The sequence below is a fragment of the Bufo bufo genome, chromosome 9 (genome assembly GCF_905171765.1).
Source record: "Bufo bufo chromosome 9, aBufBuf1.1, whole genome shotgun sequence".
In the NCBI taxonomy this organism is placed as follows: Eukaryota; Metazoa; Chordata; class Amphibia; order Anura; family Bufonidae; genus Bufo; species Bufo bufo.
In genome coordinates, this window is record NC_053397.1 from 1,582,341 (window position 1) to 1,593,436 (window position 11,096).

Genomic DNA, 11,096 nt, shown 5'->3' on the forward strand with positions numbered 1-11,096 from the left:
TTATATTTTATCTGTAGTTTATTGTATTGCATTTCTAATTGTGATTCATTATTTATTAACTATATTTTATTAATAAAGCTCATAATTGCTTCTAATACATGGTCACGGTTTCCTTGAGTGCCCTGTTTACTATATATTTTATGCTCTTTTGTATTGAGTGAGTGGTCTCAATTAACAGGAGCACCTGGTGTCGTTTAGGTGTTCTTAGTGCGACATCTTATCTCTTTATTCCTTCTGCAGATACTCCGCCAGTTCTCTCTTCACTTTCGGTACAAGTTCCTCTGTTAGGTGGGACCCGTAGATAGCCAACCGCCTCTTCAGTATAGCGTCAAACCGTACGTGACTATACCAATATTCCAGTTTTGCTTGGTGTTCCCAGGATGCTGCTCCTCGCACTAGGAAAGCCATCCCACTGCTGCCACCAATGTAACGGATCACCTTCCGTTAATGGACGCTTCCTAGCTTGCGCCGAGGACCACAAGCACCGCACTGGACACCACAACCACCGCAGACTCCCCAACCGCCATAGCTTAACTGGAGCCGCGCCGTCTTCCTTCCACCCTGAATGAACCTCCAGCATTCAGGACCGTGTGGGAAAGATCTCTCCTCCAGGAGAGGGTATCAGGGACAAGAAGAAAGAGCTTAAAGCTCCAGGGAATATGCAGAGCATAGCAATCCCCAGCGTGATACAGCAATTCCCTCCAATAACGAGACAAGGCTACTTTTTGAGGGATCAAGAAGAACTGAACCCTTTATTGAGGGCACCCGCCCGTATTTATGCAGGTCCCCATCTGGTGTACACGCCCCTAGGGGACCAGAAGGAGTACTGCGACACAGGACAGACACGCAGCACCCAGGTCACACAGACACAACACATCCCCACAATGCATCATGGTTTCCTCCTCTCTGCCCTGGAGACACCCGAAGAGCAATTCAATTATCTCTCAGGACAAAGGGAAATCACCAATACACATGTGGGAACAACAGGACAGGAATCCCCACCCAACCACACAATGTCACACCCTCACAGCAAACACAGACATTTAACATATTCCCAGATAGCTCAAGTCTGAGGGCATATCATTAGGTGAAGGCCGCTCAGAGTACACAAATACAATAAAATTAGCTATCTGGGTGCCATTTTTTTAGTCCATACGGATGGGTCTGTAACAAATTCCAACCACGTTCGGTCCTATTAACAGTCCAGACATGCGGCATAGTTCTGTTACACTGTTCTTGAAGGGTAATATGTCCCAGGGCCATATTCGTAGGGCAGGAGGCTAGCCATAAGTTTTCTACAATGCCCAGTGGCAAATGGCAGGTTGTCACAGGGACAATCTGTAGAGGTGCGGTGGTGGATCAGGGAACAGTCTGCGGTGGTGGATCAGAGAACAGTCTGCTGGGATGTGGTGGTGGATCTGGGAACAGTCTGCAGGGGTGTGGTGGTGGATCAGGGAACAACCAGAGAACAGTCTGCTGGGATGTGGTGGTGGATCAGAGAAAAGTTTGCCGTGGTGGATCAGTGAACAATCTGTAGAGGTGCAGTGGTGGATCAGAGAACAGTCTGCGGTGGTGGATCAGAGAACAGTTTGCGGTGGTGTTGTGGTGGATCAGTGAACAATCTAGAGGTGCGGTGGTGGATAAGGGAACAGTCTGCGGGGGTGCGGTGGTGGATCAGAGAACAGTCTGCGGGGGTGCGTGGTGGATCAGAGAACAGTCTGTGGTGGTGGATCAGAGAACAGTCTGCGGGAGTGCGGTGGTGGATCAGAGCACATTCTGTAGGGGTGCGGTGGTGGATCAGGGAACAGTGCGGGGGTGGATCAGGGGACAATCTGTAGAGGTGCGGTTGTAGATCAGGGAACAGTCTGCGGTGGTGGATCAGAGAACAGTCTGCTGGGATGTGGTGGTGGATCTGGGAACAGTCTGCAGGGGTGTGGTGGTGGTTCAGGGAACAACCAGAGAACAGTCTGCTGGGATGTGGTGGTGGATCAGGGAACAATCTGTAGAGGTGCGGTGGTGGATCACGGAACAATCTGTAGAGGTGCGGTGGTGGATCAGAGAACAGTTTGCGGTGGTGTTGTGGTGGATCAGTGAACAATCTAGAGGTGCGGTGGTGGATCAGAGAACAGTCTGCGGGGGTGCGTGGTGGATCAGAGAGCAGTCTGTGGTGGTGGATCAGAGAACAGTCTGCCGGGGTGCGGTGGTGAATCAGGGAAAAGTCTGCGGGGGTGCGATGGTGGATCAGAGAACAATCTGTAGAGGTGCGGTGGTGGATCAGGGAAAAGTCTGCGGGGTGCGGTGGTGGATCAGGGAAAAGTCTGCGGGGTGCGTGGTTGATCAGGGAACAGTCTGCAAGGGTGCGGTGGTGGATCAGGGAACAGAATGCCGGGGTGCGGCGGTGGATCAGGTAACAGTCTGTGGGGGTGCAATGGGGGATCAGGGAACAGTTTGTGGGGGTGTGATGGTGGATCAGGGAACAGTCTGTAGGGTGCAGTGATGGATCAGGGAACAGTCTGCGGGGTGCAGTGATGGATCAGGGAACAGTCTGCGGGGGTATGGTGGTGGATCAGGAAACAGTCTGTGGGGTGCAGTGGTGGATCAGGGAACAGTCTGTGGGGTGCAGTGATGGATCAGGGAACAGTCAGCGGGGTGCGGTGGTGGATAACGGAACAGTCTTTGGGGGTGCGGTGGTGGATCTGGGAACAGTCTGTAGAGGTGCGATGATGGATCAGGGAACAGTCTGCGGTGGTGGATCAGGGAACAGTCTACGGGGGTGTGGTTGATCAGGGAACAGTCTGTAGAGGTGCGATGGTGGATCAGGGAACAGTCTGTAGAGGTGCGATGGTGGATCAGGGAACAGTCTGCGGTGGTGGATCTGGAACAGTCTGTGGGGTGCAGTGGTGGATCTGGGAACAGTCTGCGGGGGGGTGGTATTGGATCAGGGAACAGTCTGCGGGGGTGGATCAGGGAACAATCTGCGGGTGTGGATCACGGAACAGTCTGCGGGGGTGGATCAGGGAACAGTCTGCGGGGGTGGATCAGGGAACAGTCTGCGGGGGTGGATCAGGGAACAGTTTGCGGGGGTGATTCAGGGAACAGTCTGCGCGAGTGCAGTGGTGGATCAGGTAACAGTCTGTGGGGGTGCGATGGGGATCAGGGAACAGTCTGCGGGGTGCGATGGTGGATCAGGGAACAGTCTGCGGGGTGCAGTGGTGGATCAGGGAGCAGTCTGCGGGTGTGATGGTGGTTCAGGGAACAGTCTGCGGGGTGCAGTGGTGGATCAGGGAACAGTCTGCGGGGTACAGTGATGGATCAGGGAACAGTCTGCGGGGTGCGGTGGTGGATCAGGGAACAGTCTGCGGGGTGCGATGGTGGATCAGGGAACAGTCTGCGGGGTGCGATGGTGGATCAGAGAACAGTCTGCGGGGTGCAGTGGTGGATCAGGGAACAGTCTGCGGGGTGCAGTGGTGGATCAGGGAACAGTCTGCGGGGTGCAGTGGTGGATAAGGGAACAGTCTGCGGGGTGCAGTGTTGGATCAGGGAACAGTCTGCGGGGTGCAGTGGTGGATCAGGGAACAGTCTGCGGGGTGCAGTGGTGGATCAGGGAACAGTCTACAGGGTGCAATGGTGGATCAGGGAACAGGGTGCGGTGGTGAATCAGGGAACAGTCTGCGGGGTGCAGTGGTGGATCAGGGAACAGTCTGCGGAGTGCAGTGGTGGATCAGGGAACAGTCTGCGGGGTGCAGTGTTGGATCAGGGAACAGTCTGCGGGGTGCAGTGGTGGATCAGGGAGCAGTCTGCGGGGTGCAGTGGTGGATCAGGGAACAGTCTGCGGGGTCCGGTGGTGAATCAGGGAACAGTCTGCGGGGTACAGTGGTGGATCAGGGAACAGTCTGCGGGGTGCAGTGGTGGATCAGGGAACAGTCTGCAGGGTGCAGTGGTGGATCAGGGAACAGTCTGCGGGGTGCAGTGGTGGATCAGGGAACAGTCTGCGGGGTGCAGTGATGGATCAGGGAACAGTCTGCGGGGTGCAGTGGTGGATCAGGGAACAGTCTGCGGGGTGCAGTGGTGGATCAGGGAACAGTCTGCGGAGTGCAGTGGTGGATCAGGGAACAGTCTGCGGGGTGCAGTGTTGGATCAGGGAACAGTCTGCGGGGTGCAGTGGTGGATCAGGGAGCAGTCTGCGGGGTGCAGTGGTGGATCAGGGAACAGTCTGCGGGGTCCGGTGGTGAATCAGGGAACAGTCTGCGGGGTACAGTGGTGGATCAGGGAACAGTCTGCGGGGTGCAGTGGTGGATCAGGGAACAGTCTGCAGGGTGCAGTGGTGGATCAGGGAACAGTCTGCGGGGTGCAGTGGTGGATCAGGGAGCAGTCTGCGGGGTGCAGTGGTGGATCAGGGAACAGTCTGCGGGGTCCGGTGGTGAATCAGGGAACAGTCTGCGGGGTACAGTGGTGGATCAGGGAACAGTCTGCGGGGTGCAGTGGTGGATCAGGGAACAGTCTGCAGGGTGCAGTGGTGGATCAGGGAACAGTCTGCGGGGTGCAGTGGTGGATCAGGGAACAGTCTGCGGGGTGCAGTGATGGATCAGGGAACAGTCTGCGGGGTGCAGTGGTGGATCAGGGAACAGTCTGCGGGGTGCAGTGGTGGATCAGGGAACAGTCTGCCGGGGAGCTGGACCACAGAACAGTCAGAGCCCCGTATTTGGGGGGAAGCGATGAGGAGGCCGTAGAGGATGTAAACGCTGAGGTATTTATTACTTTTCTGTATATTCTGCTTGTGTTTTATTTTAACCATCATTTGAACAGAAGTGAAATTGTGATGTCGCCATGACAACCCACCCAGGCACCGGGGGGACCTTCTATTCTGGGTGCAGGGACGCAGCTTGTTCCTCATTCAGCTGCAGCGCTCACTATCACTCCCAGCATCCTCTGTGTGGTCAAAACACTTTTCTCGCTTCCTTAAGGAGCAGAAATAAACCTGTCCTGAAAAACTCCAGCTCCGAGTGCAGCTCTGAAGTACGACACAGGATATAACTCAAGATCACTACAGGCTGAGCAAAGTAATGATCATTTAGGTCGGATACAGCGCTGCTTGAAAGTTTGTGAACCCTTGAGAATTTTTTGTATTTCTGCATAAATTTGACCAAAAACTCCATCAGGTTTTAACTAAAGTAGAAAAGAACTGAATCAAATAAATGCGTCACAAATATCAGACCTGGAGGAAAATGCTGTTTGCTGTAAAAGTATGTGAACCCCTGCTTCCAGTACCCCCTTGTCTCTGGAGTCCCGCACATCGGCTGGGAGGGATTTTGGCCCTTTTCTCCAGACAGAACAGCTTCAGCTCTGCTATGTTGGTGGTTTCCTCCATGATCTTCAGCTCTGCTATGTTGGTGGTTTCCTCCATGATCCTCAGCTCTGCTATGTTGGTGGTTTCCTCCATGATCCTCAGCTCTGCTATGTTGGTGGTTTCCTCCATGATCTTCAGCTCTGCTATGTTGGTGGTTTCCTCCATGATCTTCAGCTCTGCTATGTTGGTGGTTTCCTCCATGATCTTCAGCTCTGCTATGTTGGTGGTTTCCTCCATGATCTTCAGCTCCTTACAGGATTATGTTCCGGACTGTGACTCAGATGTTCCAGAACTTTCCCTCCCTTATGACCCACGTTCTCCTGAGATTCAGCTCATGGACTTTGCTGGTATAATGCAGAATTCATTGCTCCATCAGTGATGACGATCCTACCGGCTCCGTGTGCCACGGGGGGGTCTTTATGCTAGATGCAGGGTTCTCCTTTCTCCAGACAAAACGCTTTCACACCAGAAAGTTCTATTCCCGTCTCATCCGTCCACAGAACATTGTCCAGGTTCTTTACGATCCGCAGACGCGGAGGCAGTGACGCTGGAGAAGTCAGACGTCTGTTCAGGACATTTTACGGTGTCCCTATACTCCTTGCCCTATCCCCTGATATTCTTCAGTGCAGGGCGCGCTGTGAACGCTGCAGGATGCGCTGCCGCCTGTGCCTGCATTAACCAGGAGCAATGCTCCTCCAATCAGTGAGCTTTGAGCGGGCGCCGGAGCGGTACAGTGTCCTGCAGCGCGGGGAGCTGGGAGGAGGAGGGGACCTGTCTGTAGGAAGGAGAGACGGCAGCGCTGCGCAGGGACCCCGGGAACATGGCAGCGGAGGAGCATCAAGATGGACCTGCAGAAGAAGGTGTCATGTATGTGCTCCAAACACCGAAAATGAACTGAGATTGAACGGGTGGATCGTCAAAAATAAATCCTTTATTGAATAAATAACATAAACGAGAACGTGATACAACATCTGAGGAGGCAAATCAGCGCAGGGGAAGGGACGGAGGAGGAACGGGGGGGGTACAATGCCGGCCCAAACAGTGCGTGCAGGTCCGGGACCACAATCACTAAGGACCGCCAAACATACTGAAGTGCATATAATACAACACCACAGCAATAAATGGTCACAGACTGCACCGCAACATATGGGTGTGTAATAGTTCCAATAAATATGTACATATAGGAACATACAGCAACCAAAAGAAGATAAAGTGCAAATGCAGAAGAGGTCACCACAAAAATGGCCAAATACCACCGAAAAATATAGGTCTGTAGTGACAGCTCAGAACTCCATCTACATCGTAATACGGCTGAGGCAGACCAGCAACATCCACTTACAGCAAAGTACCAGAGCCAGTGAGCACATGTACACTACACACATCACACACTGCACTACATACACTACACACATCACACACTGCACTACATACACTACACACATCACACACTGCACTACATACATCACACACTGCACTACATACACTACACACATCACACACTGCACTACATACACTACACACATCACACACTGCACTACATACACTACACACATCACACACTGCACTACATACACTACACACTGCACTACATACATCACACACTGCACTACATACACTACACACATCACACACTGCACTACATACACTACACACATCACACACTGCACTACATACATCACACACTGCACTACATACATCACACACTGCACTACATACATCACACACTGCACTACACACACTACACACATCACACACTGCACTACATACACTACACACATCACACACTGCACTACATACATCACACACTGCACTACGTACACTACACACATCACACACTGCACTACGTACACTACACACATCACACACTGCACTACGTACACTACACACATCACACACTGCACTACATACATCACACACTGCACTACATACACTACACACATCACACACTGCACTACACACACTACACACATCACACACTGCACTACATACACTACACACTGCACTACATACACTACATACACTACACACATCACACACTGCACTACATACACTACACACATCACACACTGCACTACATAAACTACACACATCACACACTGCACTACATACACTACACACACTGCACTACATACACTACACACTGCACTACATACACTACACACATCACACACTGCACTACATACACTACACACTGCACTACATACATCACACACTGCACTACACACATCACACACTGCACTACATACACTACACACATCACACACTGCACTACATACACTACACACATCACACACTGCACTACATACACTACACACTGCACTACATACATCACACACTGCACTACACACATCACACACTGCACTACATACACTACACACATCACACACTGCACTACATACACTACACACATCACACACTGCACTACATACACTACACACATCACACACTGCACTACATACATCACACACTGCACTACACACATCACACACTGCACTACATACACTACACACATCACACACTGCACTACATACACTACACACATCACACACTGCACTACATACACTACACACATCACACACTGCACTACATACATCACACACTGCACTACATACACTACACACATCACACACTGCACTACACACACTACACACATCACACACTGCACTACATACACTACACACATCACACACTGCACTACATACACTACATACATCACACACTGCACTACATACATCACACACTGCACTACATACATCACACACATCTATACATCACACATATCTATACATCACACATATCTATACATCACAGACATCTATACATCACACACATCACTACACACATCACACATATCTATACATCACACACATCACTACATACATCACACATATCTATACATCACACACTGCACTACATACATCACACACTGCACTACATACATCCTACACATCTATACATCACACATATCTATACATCACACACATCTATACATCACACACATCTATACATCACACACATCACTACATACATAACACATATCTATACATCACACACTGCATTACATACATCACACACATCTATACATCACACACTGCACTACATACATCACACACTGCACTACATACATCACACACATCTATACATCACACATATCTATACATCACACATATCTATACATCACACACATATCTATACATCACACACTGCACTACATACATCACACACATCTATACATCACACACATCTATACATCACACACATCACTACATACATCACACACATCTATACATCACACACATCTATACATCACACATATCTATACATCACACACATCACTACAAACATCACACATATCTATACATCACACACATCACTACATACATCACACATATCTATACATCACACACATCACTACATACATCACACATATCTATACATCACACACATCATGTGGCGAAACCGACCTCGCCACTGGGTTTTGGAGAGGACTGGCTGCTGGCCTCTTGCCTCAGGATTATGGGCCATATACTAACTTTTAAACCCCTGAACCTATTCAAGTGAATTTTGGATAGGTTCGTCCCCAAGTTATACTGTTTAAATTGATGTAAGTTATATGCATGGCCAATGTAAACTCACAAAGTTGTGGCAATTTATAATAAGTGTAACTTGTCAGCTTGGGAGGAAATGCTGGGTGTGTTTCTATTGTGCCATTGTCCCATTGTGTGTTTAAATGGTGATGTCTGTCCTGTTGTCCTCACATGTGTATTGGTGATCTCCCTTTGTCCTCAGAGATAATTGGATTGCTCCTCAGGTTGTCTGGACAGAGAGGAGGAAACCATGATGCATTGTGGGGATATGTTGGCCTATGTCACAGTCTTCATTCTGGTCCTCTGGGGGCGTGAACGATTGGTTGCTGTAGTTACATTGTATGTGTTGTAAATTACTGATTGGTTGTATTTCAAACCCCTGTGGGCAGTACTATGTTTGTGGTTTATGAATAAAAGAGGCTGTACTTGAAGTACAGTCAGACCACTGCTTGACCCTCAACACGGAGCCTTGTCTCGTTATTGGGGGGATTCACTGTATGCTGTTAGAGACTGATTGCCAGAAGTGTAAGCTGATTCCTGTTCGTCTGCTAGCAGCTATTCGTGAGGTTCCAGTTTGGAGTGCTATTTTGTATCCAGTTCGGGAGTTGGGTGTTCTGCAGTAGCTGTGCCTGTCTCTCAGAAAAGGGGCTTATCGCCTAAACGGATTTTAACCCCTGGTCTGCTGAAACGGTCCGTTACACATCACTACATACATCACACACTGCACTACATACATCACACACTGCACTACATACATCACACACATCTATACATCACACACATCACTACATACATCACACACATCACTACATACATCACACACATCTATACATCACACACATCACTACACACATCACACACATCTATACATCACACACATCACTACATACATCACACACATCACTACATACATCACACACTGCACTACACACATCACACACTGCACTACATACACTACACACATCACACACTGCACTACATACACTACACACATCACACACTGCACTACATACACTACACACATCACACACTGCACTACATACACTACACACATCACACACTGCACTACATACATCACACACTGCACTACACACATCACACACTGCACTACATACACTACACACATCACACACTGCACTACATACATCACACACTGCACTACATACACTACATACACTACACACATCACACACTGCACTACATACACTACACACATCACACACTGCACTACATACACTACACACACTGCACTACATACACTACATACACTACACACATCACACACTGCACTACATACACTACACACATCACACACTGCACTACATACACTACACACATCACACACTGCACTACATACACTACACACATCACACACTGCACTACATACATCACACACTGCACTACATACATCACACACTGCACTACATACACTACACACATCACACACCGCACTACACACATCACACACTGCACTACACACATCACACACTGCACTACATACACTACACACATCACACACTGCACTACATACACTACACACATCACACACTGCACTACATACACTACACACTGCACTACATACACTACATACACTACACACATCACACACTGCACTACATACACTACACACATCACACACTGCACTACATACACTACACACATCACACACTGCACTACATACACTACACACATCACACACTGCACTACATACACTACACACATCACACACTGCACTACATACACTACACACATCACACACTGCACTACATACATCACACACTGCACTACATACATCACACACTGCACTACATACACTACACACATCACACACTGCACTACACACATCACACACTGCACTACACACATCACACACTGCACTACATACACTACACACATCACACACTGCACTACATACACTACACACATCACACACTGCACTACATACACTACACACTGCACTACATACACTACATACACTACACACATCACACACTGCACTACATACACTACACACATCACACACTGCACTACATACACTACACACATCACACACTGCACTACATACATCACACACTGCACTACATACATCACACACTGCACTACATACACTACACACATCACACACTGCACTACACACATCACACACTGCACTACACACATCA